We start from the raw sequence: 5,467 nt of genomic DNA, 5'->3' as shown, positions 1-5,467 counted from the left end.
ATAAAACTTTTTAGGGGGGGGGGTATTGACTAAAGTCTTTCCTTTCTTTAAATCAATTATTTACTTATTTAATTTTAATTATATGACCTTTTTTACATAATCTTAGTGTATGTATATAGCAGTAATACTGATTAATAGTGAAAACAAACTGAATATAGATTGTTGAAGTTGAATTTAATGTTAATCTCAGGTCTGTTGATTGTGGTATTTTAAGTAAAATTATATATATGTAGTTCTTATAGGATGAAGGGAATGCTATTAGTGTGAATCAATTAATATAAAAATCATTAAATACTTCAGCAGTATTAAGCTGTCCGGCAAATTTCATTAACTGGTAATAGCTTTATATTCACAAAAAAATAAATCTAAATCTTAAAAAAAAAATGTCATGAACAATAAGAACAAAGCTAACAAATATTAATGTAAAAAAACAAAGCTAACATAATATTTTATCCCTGCTCCTAGAAGAGAATGTATTAAAAATGTTTCATTAATACCATTGGGATAAAACAAAATTATAAAGTTAATTTTTTTAAAATTTCAATTAATTATTGAATTATAATTTTTCAAAAAACGTATTCTTTCAAACTAAAATTGTTCTCTTGAAAATAAAAATTTTAAAGAAAGTTATATAATAAAATTTTCTATTGTTCGTATAAATACTTCCAGTTTGATTGTAACATAATAAATAAAAAAAATTTCTTCTTACGTACTTTATAATTGTGAGATTTATTGCTTATGGGAATTTGTACAGTTTCAAATAAACATTAATCAACAATTTTTAAATGTTTACATAGAAATGATTTGCCACAAAATCATCTATGTTAAATGGTGGCCTTTTTTTCAGAAGAAACTTATTTCTTACAGGACAGGAAGAAACTGGACAAAACGGAATAAAATAAAAACGACTAATACAATTGCTCAAGAATAGATATTATAACTGAAACAAATTAAATTTATAGTAACGGGAAGTTTATCATTAGGTTTGAGTATTCATAATTAACATTATTTAATCATAAAAATAAACTATTTGCAATTGAGAATTCAATATGGGTTTTTAATTGTATCTATGTTCAGTATGTGATTTATTGATTTAGTAGTAATTATAAAATTCAGTTATTTTATTTTGATAGTTCTTTAATTATAAAATTAGAGTTTAATATATTCTTTAAAATGAAATAGTAATGATAAACTTCTTCTTCTTCTTCATAAGCGCAACAGCCTTTCACAGGCCAAGGCTGACTCGCAGATTTTCCTCCATCTGGCCCTGTCCGGTGCGACGGCCCGCCATCGTTGACTCCCAATAGCTTGAGGTCCTTTTCAGCGTCGTCTATCCATCTTGTAGGTGGTCGTCCCCTACGTCTCGTCCCTTCAATTGTGGAAAAAGTCCCTTTTTTGGCAGGGACGGCATCAGAATTTCTGAAGAGGTGGCCCAGCCACCTAATGCGTGATGCTTTAATAGTTCTCACAATATTATATATATTTAATCACATTGTTATAAATATATTTAATCATCTGAATTGTTAAAAATAATGCTGGATGTAATTCTCATTGTTTAATACTGAATGTATCTAGAATTTGGCTATTTAAAAGAGGACACAAATTTAATCATTTGTAAAAAAAAAAAAGCTATTTTAAATAAAATATCATTGCTTTTAAATACTGAAAGGTGGTCATTATAGAACACCCGTATTTAAATTTTGTAAGTTACTCTATTAATTTAGTATTTGTTTCATCTTAAGTATTACGAATAATACTGACTTTTTCCCTGTAGAATTTCAATATTGCTTTAATATTATTGCAGATTTCAAAGTAAAACTCAATACATTTCCAGCAGAATACATTGTAAATGGGGAAGATATTTTAATCTATGCTATTGTTCACAATCGGAGGCATTTACAAAATCCACACAAGACAGGAATTCATTTAAAAGGTGGATTCGATTATAAAATACATGTGTCCATGGTAAGTATACTAAACCTATGTATCCATATTGCTTAGAAGTAAAAAAGAGTGATTCAAAACTACTGGAAAATTGTTTTGAATCTGCTGGAATTCCCGTGTCTCCAGAAGTTTATTCCTTTAGTTTCGAATCACTGATTCTTGTATAAATCCTCAATCCATACGCGTCGAAAATGTAGTACAAAGCGCAAATTTAGAGACATTAAGTTATCACCTTTTAGTTCCAATGATCGGACTTTCACCAATTAAACCCCGATTTTAATGGTTCAAATGTTAGATTTATTAATTAGTTCAGATTGTTAATAAATTTAACGAAACAGATTAACAAATGTATTTTCTGTGAATGAACGTTCTTTTCTTCAACGAATTCAAATTTCTAATCATCGAAAAATGGTTTTTTGATAATTTTTATAACAGGCTTTGAAGATCTAACCCAAATCTAGTTTACGACTATCACTCCGTAGCCTTATAATTTTGAACCCAACTCAAAAGACAAGGCAACTCCTGGATCAGGCGTTGAGACAAAGTTGCCTTTGTAGATGGCTTTTTGATAGAACTAACTCGAATTTCCGCTATACGGAGAGGAAAACCTCCCATGGTTAGCTCGGCAGAAAGGGGATTCTAACCCCTGTTCTATCTACCACTAAGGATATTTTATGTCAGCACTTTCCGAAATTTTGATTGATGATAAATTTAATTACACATCAGTACTGAAGTTGGTGCGAGTATATGGAGAAATTTGTATCAATCAGCCACCGCAAGGATTCAAACCTGGGTCCCTTTTGTCACAGTCGTTACACTTTGTGTAATGCTACAATTGATCCTGATTGGCCTATGTAGGGGGCAGGGAACTGTCCTTGCATCAGAAAAGTTCTGGGTTCGAATTCCGGGCAAGGCATGGATGTTTCTTTTCCTCTATCTGTGTTCTATGTCCTTTCTCTCTTGTGTGTTTGAATGTGACCCGCCCTATAAACGGGTTGTGGTAGTGTGACGTGGGCGGCGCTGCTCCAACGCCGTGGCTTCGCCACACCTGACCACTGGGTAACGAAAAGAGAGTAGTTCCAAGTGCCCGCCATTTAAAAAATAAATAAATAAATAAAATAACAAAATTGATCCATTATTTACATTTTTTCTTTTAATTTTTTAAACCTTTATTAACTTCTAATTTTTTTAATAGTTTGAGTTTATGCTATGTGAAATCTTCAAGTGATTTTTCTTAAATTATGGGATTTGTTTCTCTATTTAAACGTAACTATTTTGAATGTATTTTGTCTGGCAAAGTTTCACTTTTCTTTTCGACAAGAATCTTGATTCTATTCACTCTTTTTTTGACTGGTCAATGGTCATAGCATCTACAGTTTGATATTAAATTTCCTTCGGGGGAGAAATACTCTCCTTCCTTCCTTTTGTCTTCTTTTAGAAGTAGTTTTGACTTAGTTTTTCACAAAATCGCCAACTGTTGGCGTTAATTTTTTTTTCTTCATTTAATTTATTTGGATGTGGGTTTACTTAGCCAATCTTAACCGTCCGCTTTTCAACATCTTTGCTTCTTGAATTTTAATTGGTTATCGCTTGTCTGGGTCTTTCTCAATCAGTCAATTTTCTGAATATGGTGGGATATTCACTCCTTGACTAACATGACTCCTAGGAATGAGCCTTCTGCTCTTATCTCTTCAAGACGAGGTTTTTGGCCAGTATCGGGAGAATTAATTCCTTTTTCTACATATTTTTTCTTTGGCTCTTATAATTATACAAAATATTCAAATCGCTAGAAATTCAGTAATATCCATTATATCTATCTCTTTATACCTTTAAATTTCTTTTCTTCAAAAATTAACGATCCTTTCAATTTAAGCATTTCCTTCGTATTTATCTTCTTATCATTAATATTAAATATCAATTGCATGTTATTAAGATTAAATTTATCTTCCTCTTGTATCCTTTATAACGTATTACGTTTGATGCAAAACCTTTATCAAATTTTCAAACGTGTCAAGCATTTATCTTCAGACCTTAGCATTTGTTCAAATTCTTCCTAAAGTTCATATTCGATAACCTGTTGTTTTAATTGGAAACATCCCGTCACTATCTTAAATGCCATGCATTTGGATATAGTAAGTCATTTTTATTATTTTCATAAATCTATAGTTTTGATTATTTATAGTGTTCACCTTATTCCAAATTTGGGGGACCAACCTGTTCAATGTTCACCTCACATTTAGTAACCATTGAATCTATTGGATAATTACTATTCCATGATGGTATTCCATGATCCCCTCAATCTATCATCGTTTACATCCAATCCATTATTATATTATTTGTGAATAATATTTTGAATTTGCAGTAACACCATCAATTATTCATTTTTATAATTTGTAACACCCTTATACAACACCTTTTGTCACCCTTTTGGAAATCTTCTCAAAAATAAAACACAAAAACAAGATCACTTGAAGTGTCCCCCCAAAGCACCCATGGTATCAGTTCTCTCGACCTGGTGGCTTCCTGGCCCAAGGTTTTAATAGACAGGAACAAACTATTCTTGCCAGCTTTCGAAGTGGTCACCTTAAATCAATGAAATTTTCAGAAGGATCCAGAAGTTTAAAATGTGTACCAACTGTTCTTCACACCACATCCTCGCGTGCCTGGGGCTCACCAAACAGGACTTAGCAGATGTTCCATTGACGGTGTTGGATTTTTTGAGGGTGTATAACGTCATGGACCTGGTCTAGCACTGCTGGCCAATGGGGGCGTGCAACAACAACAACACACCTTTTGTACTACTACTTTTCGTAAACGAATACGTTATTTTAATTACTTTTGATCTTATTTCCGGCCTTAATTTTGTTTGTTTTTTATTTGATATCAAATAAATGTCTGTTTTCTATTCAATGATAATATCCAAATGCAATGTCCTCCTATTTTATATATCACTGTTATTATTCTCGTGGTGCGTCATCATCCAATACAATTCAGATAACCCCATCAATCTATCATCATCCACCTGCCACCCATTATTATATTATTTGTGAATAATATTTTTAATTTGCATTGACACCATCAATTATTATTTTTTTTAATTTGTAACACCTTTTTTTGAGAGGCGAACACTATATCCACTGAGCGTCCGACGATAAGAAATTGGAGAATTGCCAAAATCTGAAAAAGATATTACCAATAAATTTGGCAGAAGCGTTTTGAACGCTGAGCTAATTTCACTTTTAAAATATTCAACCCAACACAAATTTTATTGACCATTTTTTTAAAACAAATTTTACAAAATTGCACAAAAATATAAAATTGGTTTATCCAAAACTTACAAGAAAAGTAATTTAACGACTTTTGAATATTTTTTTTTAAATTTTAACAGTAGGTGAGAGTGGGGTCAATCGTAAAATTTTTTACTTAACTATTTTTAGTTAACAAGAAATCCAATATATTATTAGTATTAATTGACAGACGAGTAAAGTAGACTATCCTCTACTAGAAAAAAAAATAAATACCT

General features: G+C 31.2%; 1 protein-coding gene and 2 long non-coding RNA genes across 5 annotated transcripts in view; 1 reads left to right on the top strand and 2 right to left on the bottom strand.

Annotated features, from left to right (window-relative positions):
- LOC139426605 (uncharacterized) overlaps positions 1 to 5,467 on the bottom strand; it is a 207,800-nt gene that overhangs the window by 75,545 nt on the left and 126,788 nt on the right. The window lies entirely within an intron of this gene.
- Positions 1 to 5,467, bottom strand: part of LOC107448543 (uncharacterized) — a gene marked incomplete at its 3' end in the record, with an annotated part of 81,432 nt that overhangs the window by 68,605 nt on the left and 7,360 nt on the right.
- The window catches only part of LOC107449928 (uncharacterized), an 11,721-nt gene that overhangs the window by 1,350 nt on the left and 4,904 nt on the right, over positions 1 to 5,467 (top strand). Inside the window, exon 2 of the long non-coding RNA XR_011637828.1 lies at positions 1,805 to 1,965. This is a non-coding gene — a long non-coding RNA (uncharacterized lncRNA). The remainder of the gene's footprint in view (positions 1 to 1,804; positions 1,966 to 5,467) is intronic.

Source organism: Parasteatoda tepidariorum, chromosome 9 (genome assembly GCF_043381705.1).
Source record: "Parasteatoda tepidariorum isolate YZ-2023 chromosome 9, CAS_Ptep_4.0, whole genome shotgun sequence".
Lineage (NCBI taxonomy): Eukaryota > Metazoa > Arthropoda > Arachnida > Araneae > Theridiidae > Parasteatoda > Parasteatoda tepidariorum.
The sequence above is the reverse complement of the archived record's forward strand: the minus strand, read 5'-3'. Positions and strand labels throughout refer to the sequence as shown.